Below are 12,738 nucleotides of genomic sequence, written 5' to 3'. Positions count from 1 at the left end.
TAAGAGGGTCCCAGGGAGGAGGCTGAAACACCGAGGGGACACAGGGCCTAAACTCCACTTCACACATGCCTAACTGGGTGCCGCTAGAGGTTGGGGAGCCCTGGCAGGCTTGGAGGATACAGACTCAGGCGTCATAAACTCCTAAAGAGCGAATAATAACGCTTAAACCCCTGGGAATTGTTGGGACTGTTTCCTGGGACAAGTAACCTACCGGCCTGGTCCCCTGGGACCCACAAGATTATAAACATCAGGCTCCCCCAGTAACGTTTCACCTGTATGCTCCATAAAATATTACTATCCGGAGCTACACAAAAGGGTAGTAAGTGTGAGTGACCTGTAATCTATAATCTCTATTGATCTAGACGGACTGAGGGACATTAACAGAAGCAGAACTTGGACATACGACAATACTCTATTAAAAAACAAACAAAATCACAACGACATAGTACGTGCTATGACAGAATTCTGGTCTATCAATACAGAAACAACCACAAACCCAATGTATACATGGGCAGCCCATAAGGCTGTAATTAGAGGATTACTGATCCAGCTCAAAACTAAAATTACCATGAAACATAGAGTACACACAGACCAACTTCATAAAGAAATCGAAATACTAGAAAGACAACATAAACTGACTAAGAGCCCAGCGACCCTACAAGCACTCCAGGGCAAAAGACAATCCCTAGCCACAATCCTAAACTCGCATGCGGCAAGAGCTCTACCCATTAAATTGGTTAAAATTGATATCACTAAACTACAAACGGAAATACTAGCTTACATAAGGGGACCAAAAGCGGCTAGAATAGCGAGGCAAGTGGTATGCAGAAGTAGGGCAGCGGGAGGAGTAGGTGCCCCAGACTTAATGGAATACTATAGGGCTGCCAGACTGGCCCAGGACTCCTGCCTCCTGAGGAGAGCGGAGGAAGCCACTTGGGTGTTCTTGGAAAGGGAGTTGGGAGGATGGGAAGACAGAGACTCGATTTTATGGGACATGCAATACCCTACCACAGATAGGGAAAACACTAAAACATACACCTCAGACCTGATCACAAAGACTTGGAGACAGACACTCAAATGACCAGACTTATTCCCTGAATTCTCCCTACTGACACCAATCAGATGTCTTCTGACGGACGACTCCCGTACAATAGTCGCCAAATGGGAAAACAAGGGGCTCTACAGGGTGGCAGATGTGATGCAGAAGGGACAGTTATTATCTTTCAATCAGCTGCAATCACAACTTACTCCCACAAAACTCCACTGGTATATCTACCTCCAATTACATTCGGCTTTACACTCCTTCTTGAAAAACTCAAAGGGGGGGCAAACCACAGTGTTAGAGATTTGCGGTGCAAGCCTCACTAGAACCAAACACAATATATCTAGAATATACATAGCACTGCAGACACCACCGAACAGAGCTAAACCCAGGATGATGTTAGCATGGGAGCAGGATCTAGACATGGTTAAAGACTTACAAGAATGGGAGAGGTTGATCCAGGAAGCTGACAGGGGTTTAATTAGTATGGATTTAAAAGAAAACGTGATGAAAACTATATTTAGATGGTATTTAACTCCAATGAGGACGGCCCGAATGCAACCAAATGGTAGCAACTTGTGCTATAGAGGATGCGGTGAGATGGGGACCTATAGACATATGTGGTGGGACTGTGGGGAGATACGTAGGACATGGCAAAGGCTTTCTGCACTAATTGGTGAACTATTAGATGAGGAGATCACACTCACGATCCAACAGGCACTGGTACACGAACAAATAGATAGATTTCACAGACACATCAACACGTTCATCAGAATCCTTTGTACAGTGACAAGGGTCTGTATAGCAAAATACTGGAAGGTGGGATCACCCCCATGGTCGGAAATACACAACAAAATCATCTATATTTACACTATGTATGAAACTGCAGTAGACACGTTAAATAATAGATCTTCTTTCCAGAAGATATGGTATTATTGGATTAGTAACTCGACATCTCACAGTAGAGGACAAGATGCACAATCCAACCTCTGAACGCTGAATCTGAATGATTTCAGTAGATCTGGGAGGATCGCTGGGAGGTAGAGATGTTACCCCTTTTCTCCCCTCCCTCCCTTTCCCCTCCTTCTCCTCCCCCCCCCCTCACCCTGTGCTAATCCCCCTCCCTTCCCCCCCCCCCCAGAATCTCTTTTTTTTTTCTCTTCTAAGATCAGGATTACAGGAAAGGGGGACTTCTGAGGGGAAAATCACCTGTATTATTTGCATTACCTTAAAAGTTTATTCGCAGACTTCTGTATTGCAACGGATTATATTTATTTAATTGTTGGATGATAACCCCACATGCAGTCAACTTAGCGACAATTCTTCTGCTACTGAAATCATTGGTAAAGGGCCAACTGAGAGTACCTGTATCTTGATTTGTCTCCCAAGGCTCACAACACCCAACTTTTTAGATATATAGGAAAATTGTGGGGGAATATTATTTAAATGTGTTAAAGTTGTTGCCCTCTAACATGTTACTCTTTGTCCCTTTGGAAGGATGTTTGGAGGGGGGGGGATATTTTCTTTCTTTTTGTATGGCTTATGAACAAAAAATTTGTTAATAAAAACTATTTAAACATAAAATAAACCCTAATATAGCTACAATATAAATAATAATTATATTGTAGCTATCTTAGGATTTATTTTTATTTTACAGCCAAATTTCAATTTATTTTAACTAGGTACAATAGCTATTAAATAGTTATTAACTATTTAATAGCTTACCTAGCTAAAATAAAGAGAAATTTACCTGTAAAATAAAAACTAACCTAAGTTACAATTACACCTAACACTACAATATACTTTATTAAATTTTTCCTATTTAAAACTAAATACTTACCTGTAAAATAAACCCTAAGATAGCTACAATGTAATTAATAATTACATTGTAGCTATTTTAGGATTTATATTTATTTTACAGGTAATTTTGTATTTATTTTAGCTAGTTAGAATAGTTATTAAATAGTTATTAACTATTTAATAACTACCTAGCTAAAAGAAATACAAAATTACCTGTAAAATAAATCCTAACCTAAGTTACAATTAAACCTAACACTACACTATCATTAAATTAATTAAATAAATTAACTACAAATAACTACAATTAAATACAATTACATAAACTAACTAAAGTACAAAAAATAAGAAAAGCTAAGTTACAAAAAATAAAAAACATAAGTTACAAACATTTAAAAAATATTACAACAATTTTAAGCTAATTACACCTAATCTAAGCCCCCTAATAAAATAACAAAGCCCCCCAAAATAAAAAAATTCCCTACCCTATTCTACATTAAAAAAGTTCAAAGCTCTTTTACCTTACCAGCCCTTAAAAGGGCCTTTTGTGGGGCATGCCCCAAAGAAAACTGCTCTTTTGCCTGTAAAAGAAAAATACAACCCCCCCAACATTAAAACCCACCACCCACATACCCCTAATCTAACCCAAACCCCCCTTAAAATAACCTAACACTAATCCCCTGAAGATCATCCTACCTTGAGTCGTCTTCACTCAGCCGAGCCACCGATGGAACTGAAGAGGAGATCCGGAGCACCAGAAGTGATCCTCCAAGGGGCGCTGAAGAAGTCTTCCATCCGATGAAGTGATCCTCCAAGCGGCGCTGAAGAAGTCTTCCATCTGGGCGATGTCATCTTCCAAGCGGCGCTGAAGATCATCTTCCATCCGGGCGATGTCATCTTCCAAGCGGGGTCTTCAATCTTCTTGCTTCAGGATCGATCTTCATCCCGCCGACGCGGAACATCCTTCTTCCCCGACGGACTAACGACGAATGAAGGCTCCTTTAAGGGACGTCATCCAAGATGGCATCCCTTCAATTCCGATTGGCTAATAGGATTCTATAACTCTCACAGTCCGCTGCTCATTGCCCCGTACTTGGTGCGCGGCTTTTTGACAGATTTTTTGATAACTTAGGCGAATTTTTTCAGGTCCGCGGCGGCAAAGGTAGGCGAGCTTAGGCGGGCGTATTGAACCGGCGAAGGCAGAAAAGTTGACACGTTGATAACTACCCCCCATAATGTGTATATACATAAAGAGATATAATGTGTATAAACATAAAGAGATATAATGTGTATATACATAAAGAGATATAATGTGTATATACATACAGAGATATAATGTGTATATACATAAAGAGATATAATGTGTATATACATAAAGAGATATAATGTGTATATACATAAAGAGATATAATGTGTATAAACATAAAGAGATATAATGTGTATATACATACAGAGATATAATGCGTATATACATAAAGAGATATAATGTGTATATACATAAAGAGATATAATGTGTATATACATAAAGATATATAAAGTGTATATACATAAAGATATATAAAGTGTATATACATAAAGAGATATAATGTGTATATACATAAAGAGATATAATGTGTATATACATAAAGAGATATAATGTGTATATGCATAAAGAGATATAATGTGTATAAACATAAAGAGATCTTGGGGGGTTATCAAGCCGTCAACCTCAAATACGCTGGAATTCCGCAGCGTATTTGTGACGAGGCTGATTCGCCTTAGTTATCGTTATCAAAGGCTAGAGACCGGCAAAAGTAGAATTTTGTGACGTAAGCTTCGATCCGCCGGACTCAGTCCGACACAGATCGATTCTTACGTCACTCCAGATGTTCCGCACACAAGTGCGGCACAATCTGACTACTTTTGCTAGTTATCAAAAAACTAGCAGGTACGCTCGGCACTTTTCCGGCCCAGCGTACCTGGTTTTCAAACCGCCGCCCTGGAGGTGGCGGATCCCATAGGAATCAATGGGAGTCTGACCATAGCGAAAGTTCATGTTCGTTGCTGCCCGACATCCCATTGATTCCTATGGGAGCTGTCTGCACCTAACACCCTAACATGTACCCCGAGTCTAAACACCCCTAATCTGTCCCCCCCTACACCGCCGCAACTAAATAAAGTGTTTTCCCACTAAACCGCCGCTCCCGGAGCCCACCGCCAGTATAATAAACTGATTAACCCCTAAACCGCCGCTCCCGGACCCGCCGCCACTATAATAAATATGTTAACCCTCTATACCGGCGCCCCCGGAGCCCCCCGCAACGAAATAAAGATATTAACCCCTAAACCGCCGCTCCTAGATCCCGCCGCAACTCTTATAAATGTATTAACCCCTAAACCGCCGCTCCCGGACACCGCCGCCACCTACATTATACCTATCAGCCAATCAGCCAATCAGATTTTTCCTACCTTAATTACGATTGGCTGATAGAATCCTATCAGCCAATCGGAATTGAAGGGACGCCATCTTGGATGATGTCCCTTAAAGGAGCCTTCATTCGTCGGTAGTCCGTCGGGGAAGAAGGATGTTCCGCGTCGGCGGGATGAAGATGGATCCTGAAGAAAGAAGATTGAAGACCCCGCTTGGAAGATGACATCGCCCGGATAGAAGACTTCTTCAGCGCCGCTTGGAAGATGACATCGCCCGGATGGAAGACTTCTTCAGCGCCGCCTGGAGGATCACTTCATCGGATGGAAGACTTCAGCGCCCCTTGGAGGATCACTTCTGCCGCTCCGGATCTCCTCTTCAGTTCCATCGGTGGCTCGGCTGAGTGAAGACGACTCAAGGTAGGATGATCTTCAGGGGGGTAGTGTTAGGTTATTTTAAGGGGGGGTTGGGTTAGATTAGGGGTATGTGGGTGGTGGGTTTTAATGTTGGGGGGGTTGTATTTTTCTTTTACAGGCAAAAGAGCAGTTTTCTTTGGGGCATGCCCCACAAAAGGCCCTTTTAAGGGCTGGTAAGGTAAAAGAGCTTTGAACTTTTTTAATGTAGAATAGGGTAGGGCATTTTTTTATTTTGGGGGGCTTTGTTATTTTATTAGGGGGCTTAGATTAGGTGTAATTAGCTTAAAATTGTTGTAATATTTTTAAAATGTTTGTAACTTATTTTTTTTATTTTTTGTAACTTAGCTTTTTTTATTTTTTGTACTTTAGTTAGTTTATGTAATTGTATTTAATTGTAGTTATTTGTAGTTAATTTATTTAATTAATTTAATGATAGTGTAGTGTTAGATTTAATTGTAACTTAGGTTAGGATTTATTTTACAGGTTATTTTGTATTTCTTTTAGCTAGGTAGTTATTAAATAGTTAATAACTATTTAATAACTATTCTAACTAGCTAAAATAAATACAAAGTTACCTGTAAAATAAATATAAATCCTAAAATAGCTACAATGTAATTATTAATTACATTGTATCTATCTTAGGCTTTATTTTACAGGTAAGTATTTAGTTTTAAATAAGAATAATTTATTTAATGATAGTGTAGTGTTAGGTGTAATTGTAACTTAGGTTAGTTTTTATTTTACAGGTGAATTTCTCATTATTTTAGCTAGGTAGCTATTAAATAGTTATTAACTATTTAATAGCTATTGTACCTAGTTAAAATAAATTGAAATTTGCCTGTAAAATAAAAATAAATCTTAAGATAGCTACAATATAATTATTATTTATATTGTAGCTATATTAGGGTTTATTTTTATTTTCAACACAATGAAAGAACAGCACTCCATGAGATAGAACAGAAGCTGGAAAAAACCTTCCATGCATGTCCATTTTTATAATAACTCCTCAGGGTGCACAGTCTTTTAGCACACTATGCCCCTTTCACAAAAAAAAAATATCCTGAAGCATATCAGTCTGACCCTGCCCAATGACAGTCCAGCGCCGAAATACCAGGCAATTCCTCTCTGAACAAGGGAAGCAACAACCCCAGACGATCGTTTCGGCCTTCTATGGGCCTCGTCAGTGAGGTGCAGTTGTATCTCTCTAAGGGCAAGTGTGCATGGAGTCCACGTCTGGTTTCCCCATTACTCTTAGGGTGACCCAAGAGCATTTACATACAACACAATGAAAGAACAGCACTCCATGAGATAGAACAGAAGCTGGAAAAAACCTTCCATGCATGTCCATTTTTATAATAACTCCTCAGGGTGCACAGTCTTTTAGCACACTATGCCCCTTTCACAAAGAAAAAATATCCTGAAGCATATCAGTCTGACCCTGCCCAATGACAGTCCAGCGCCGAAATACCAGGCAATTCCTCTCTGAACAAGGGAAGCAACAACCCCAGACGATCGTTTCGGCCTTCTATGGGCCTCGTCAGTGAGGTGCAGTTGTATCTCTCTAAGGGCAAGTGTGCATGGAGTCCACGTCTGGTTTCCCCATTACTCTTAGGGTGACCCAAGAGCATTTACATACAACACCATGAAAGAACAGCACTCCATGAGATAGAACAGAAGCTGGAAAAAACCTTCCATGCATGTCCATTTTTATAATAACTCCTCAGGGTGCACAGTCTTTTAGCACACTATGCCCCTTTCACAAAGAAAAAATATCCTGATCGTCTGGGGTTGTTGCTTCCCTTGTTCAGAGAGGAATTGCCTGGTATTTCGGCGCTGGACTGTCATTGGGCAGGGTCAGACTGATATGCTTCAGGATATTTTTTCTTTGTGAAAGGGGCATAGTGTGCTAAAAGACTGTGCACCCTGAGGAGTTATTATAAAAATGGACATGCATGGAAGGTTTTTTCCAGCTTCTGTTCTATCTCATGGAGTGCTGTTCTTTCATTGTGTTGTATGTAAATGCTCTTGGGTCACCCTAAGAGTAATGGGGAAACCAGACGTGGACTCCATGCACACTTGCCCTTAGAGAGATACAACTGCACCTCACTGACGCGGCCCATAGAAGGCCGAAACGATCATCTGGGGTTGTTGCTTCCCTTGTTCAGAGAGGAATTGCCTGGTATTTCAGCGCTGGACTGTCATTGGGCAGGGTCAGACTGATATGCTTCAGGATATTTTTTCTTTGTGAAAGGGGCATAGTGTGCTAAAAGACTGTGCACCCTGAGGAGTTATTATAAAAATGGACATGCATGGAAGGTTTTTTCCAGCTTCTGTTCTATCTCATGGAGTGCTGTTCTTTCATTGTGTTGTATGTAAATGCTCTTGGGTCACCCTAAGAGTAATGGGGAAACCAGACGTGGACTCCATGCACACTTGCCCTTAGAGAGATACAACTGCACCTCACTGACGAGGCCCATAGAAGGCCGAAACGATCGTCTGGGGTTGTTGCTTCCCTTGTTCAGAGAGGAATTGCCTGGTATTTCGGCGCTGGACTGTCATTGGGCAGGGTCAGACTGATATGCTTCAGGATATTTTTTCTTTGTGAAAGGGGCATAGTGTGCTAAAAGACTGTGCACCCTGAGGAATTATTATAAAAATGGACATGCATGGAAGGTTTTTTCCAGCTTCTGTTCTATCTCATGGAGTGCTGTTCTTTCATTGTGTTGTATGTAAATGCTCTTGGGTCACCCTAAGAGTAATGGGGAAACCAGACGTGGACTCCATGCACACTTGCCCTTAGAGAGATACAACTGCACCTCACTGACGAGGCCCATAGAAGGCCGAAACGATCGTCTGGGGTTGTTGCTTCCCTTGTTCAGAGAGGAATTGCCTGGTATTTCGGCGCTGGACTGTCACTGGGCAGGGTCAGACTGATATGCTTCAGGATATTTTTTCTTTGTGAAAGGGGCATAGTGTGCTAAAAGACTGTGCACCCTGAGGAGTTATTATAAAAATGGACATGCATGGAAGGTTTTTTCCAGCTTCTGTTCTATCTCATGGAGTGCTGTTCTTTCATTGTGTTGTATGTAAATGCTCTTGGGTCACCCTAAGAGTAATGGGGAAACCAGACGTGGACTCCATGCACACTTGCCCTTAGAGAGATACAACTGCACCTCACTGACGAGGCCCATAGAAGGCCGAAACGATCGTCTGGGGTTGTTGCTTCCCTTGTTCAGAGAGGAATTGCCTGGTATTTCGGCGCTGGACTGTCATTGGGCAGGGTCAGACTGATATGCTTCAGGATATTTTTTCTTTGTGAAAGGGGCATAGTGTGCTAAAAGACTGTGCACCCTGAGGAGTTATTATAAAAATGGACATGCATGGAAGGTTTTTTCCAGCTTCTGTTCTATCTCATGGAGTGCTGTTCTTTCATTGTGTTGTATGTAAATGCTCTTGGGTCACCCTAAGAGTAATGGGGAAACCAGACGTGGACTCCATGCACACTTGCCCTTAGAGAGATACAACTGCACCTCACTGACGAGGCCCATAGAAGGCCGAAACGATCGTCTGGGGTTGTTGCTTCCCTTGTTCAGAGAGGAATTGCCTGGTATTTCGGCGCTGGACTGTCATTGGGCAGGGTCAGACTGATATGCTTCAGGATATTTTTTCTTTGTGAAAGGGGCATAGTGTGCTAAAAGACTGTGCACCCTGAGGAGTTATTATAAAAATGGACATGCATGGAAGGTTTTTTCCAGCTTCTGTTCTATCTCATGGAGTGCTGTTCTTTCATTGTGTTGTATGTAAATGCTCTTGGGTCACCCTAAGAGTAATGGGGAAACCAGACGTGGACTCCATGCACACTTGCCCTTAGAGAGATACAACTGCACCTCACTGACGAGGCCCATAGAAGGCCGAAACGATCGTCTGGGGTTGTTGCTTCCCTTGTTCAGAGAGGAATTGCCTGGTATTTCGGCGCTGGACTGTCATTGGGCAGGGTCAGACTGATATGCTTCAGGATATTTTTTCTTTGTGAAAGGGGCATAGTGTGCTAAAAGACTGTGCACCCTGAGGAGTTATTATAAAAATGGACATGCATGGAAGGTTTTTTCCAGCTTCTGTTCTATCTCATGGAGTGCTGTTCTTTCATTGTGTTGTATGTAAATGCTCTTGGGTCACCCTAAGAGTAATGGGGAAACCAGACGTGGACTCCATGCACACTTGCCCTTAGAGAGATACAACTGCACCTCACTGACGAGGCCCATAGAAGGCCGAAACGATCGTCTGGGGTTGTTGCTTCCCTTGTTCAGAGAGGAATTGCCTGGTATTTCGGCGCTGGACTGTCATTGGGCAGGGTCAGACTGATATGCTTCAGGATATTTTTTCTTTGTGAAAGGGGCATAGTGTGCTAAAAGACTGTGCACCCTGAGGAGTTATTATAAAAATGGACATGCATGGAAGGTTTTTTCCAGCTTCTGTTCTATCTCATGGAGTGCTGTTCTTTCATTGTGTTGTTTATTTTTATTTTACAGGCAAATTTCAATTTATTTTAACTAGGTACAATAGCTATTAAATAGTTAATAACTATTTAATAGCTACCTAGCTAAAATAATGAGAAATGTACCTGTAAAATAAAAATAAACCCTAATATAGCTACAATATAAATAATAATTATATTGTAGCTATCTTAAGATTTAGCTAGGTAGCTATTAAATAGTTATTAACTATTTAATAGCTATAGTACCTAGTTAAAATAAATTGAAATTTGCCTGTAAAATAAAAATAAATCTTAAGATAGCTACAATATAATTATTATTTATATTGTAGCTATATTAGGGTTTATTTTTATTTTACAGGCAAATTTCAATTTATTTTAACTAGGTACAATAGCTATTAAATAGTTAATAACTATTTAATAGCTACCTAGCTAAAATAAAGAGAAATGTACCTGTAAAATAAAAATAAATCCTAAGATAGCTACAATATAATTATTATTTATATTGTAGCTATATTAGGGTTTATTTTTATTTTACAGGTACATTTCTCTTTATTTTAGCTAGGTAGCTATTAAATAGTTATTAACTATTTAATAGCTATTGTACCTAGTTAAAATAAATTGAAATTTGCCTGTAAAATAAAAATAAACCCTAATATAGCTACAATATAAATAATAATTATATTGTAGCTATCTTAAGATTTATTTTTATTTTACAGGCAAATTTCAATTTATTTTAACTAGGTACAATAGCTATTAAATAGTTAATAACTATTTAATAGCTACCTAGCTAAAATAAATTGAAATTTGCCTGTAAAATAAAAATAAATCCTAAGATAGCTACAATATAATTATTATTTATATTGTAGCTATATTAGGGTTTATTTTTATTTTACAGGTACATTTCTCTTTATTTTAGCTAGGTAAGCTATTAAATAGTTAATAACTATTTAATAGCTACCTAGCTAAAATAATGAGAAATTCACCTGTAAAATAAAAATTATTTTAGCTAGGTAGCTATTAAATAGTTATTAACTATTTAATAGCTATTGTACCTAGTTAAAATAAATTGAAATTTGCCTGTAAAATAAAAATAAATCTTAAGATAGCTACAATATAATTATTATTTATATTGTAGCTATATTAGGGTTTATTTTAAAGGTGAGTATTTAGTTTTAAATAGGATTAATTTAGTTAATAATAGAAATATTATTTAGATTTATTTAATTAATATTTAAGTTAGGGGGGGTGTTAGGGTTAGTGTTAGACTTAGGTTTAGGGGTTAATAAATTTATTACAGTGGCGGCGGAGTAGTGGGGGGCAGGATAGGGGTTAATAAATATATTATAGGTGGCGACGGTGTAGGGGGGGCAGATTAGGGGTTAATAAATTTAATATAGGTTGCGGCGGGGTCCGGGAGCGGCGGTTTAGGGGTTAAACAATTTATTTAGTTGCGGCGAGGTGCGGGATCAGCAGGATAGGGGTTAATAACTTTATTATAGAGGGCGGCGGTATAGGGGGGGCAGGATAGGGGTTACTAGGTATAATGTAGGTTGCGGCGGTGTCTGGGAGCGGCGGTTTAGGGGTTAATACATTTATAAGAGTTGCGGCGGGTTCTAGTAGCGGCGGTTTAGGGGTTAGTAACTTTATTGAGTTGCGGGGGGCTCCGGGGGTGCCGGTATAGGGGGTAGAACAGTGTAGTTAGTGTGGGTGCTTAGTGACAGGCTAGCAAGAAATCTGTCAAAAAGCCGAAGAGCAGCGAGATCGGATCAGTGATAACTCTCACAGTCCGCTGCTTATCGCCCCGTACTTGGTGAGCGGCTTTTTGACAGATTTTTTGATAACTTAGGCGAATTTTTTCAGGTCCGCGGCGGCAAAGGTAGGCGAGCTTAGGCGGGCGTATTGAACCGGCGAAGGCAGGAAAGTTGACACGTTGATAACTACCCCCCATAATGTGTATATACATAAAGAGATATAATGTGTATAAACATAAAGAGATATAATGTGTATATACATAAAGAGATATAATGTGTATATACATAAAGAGATATAATGTGTATATACATAAAGAGATATAATGTGTATATACATACAGAGATATAATGTGTATATACATAAAGAGATATAATGTGTATATGCATAAAGAGATATAATGTGTATATACATAAAGAGATATAATGTGTATATACATAAAGAGATATAATGTGTATAAACATAAAGAGATATAATGTGTTTATACATACAGAGATATTATGCGTATATACATAAAGATATATAATGTGTATATACATAAAGAGATATAATGTGTATATACATAAAGATATATAAAGTTTATATACATAAAGAGATATAATGTGTATATACATAAAGAGATATAATGTGTATATACATAAAGAGATATAATGTGTATATGCATAAAGAGATATAATGTGTATAAACATAAAGAGATCTTGGGGGGTAGTTATCAAGCCGTCAACCTCAATTATGCTGGAATTCCGCAGCGTATTTGTGACGAGGCTGATTCGCCTTAGTTATCAAAGGCTAGAGACCGGCAAAAGTAGAAATTTGTGACGTAAGCTTCGAT

Source organism: Bombina bombina, chromosome 7 (assembly GCF_027579735.1).
Source record: "Bombina bombina isolate aBomBom1 chromosome 7, aBomBom1.pri, whole genome shotgun sequence".
NCBI lineage: Eukaryota > Metazoa > Chordata > Amphibia > Anura > Bombinatoridae > Bombina > Bombina bombina.
The sequence above is the reverse complement of the archived record's forward strand: the minus strand, read 5'-3'. Positions refer to the sequence as shown.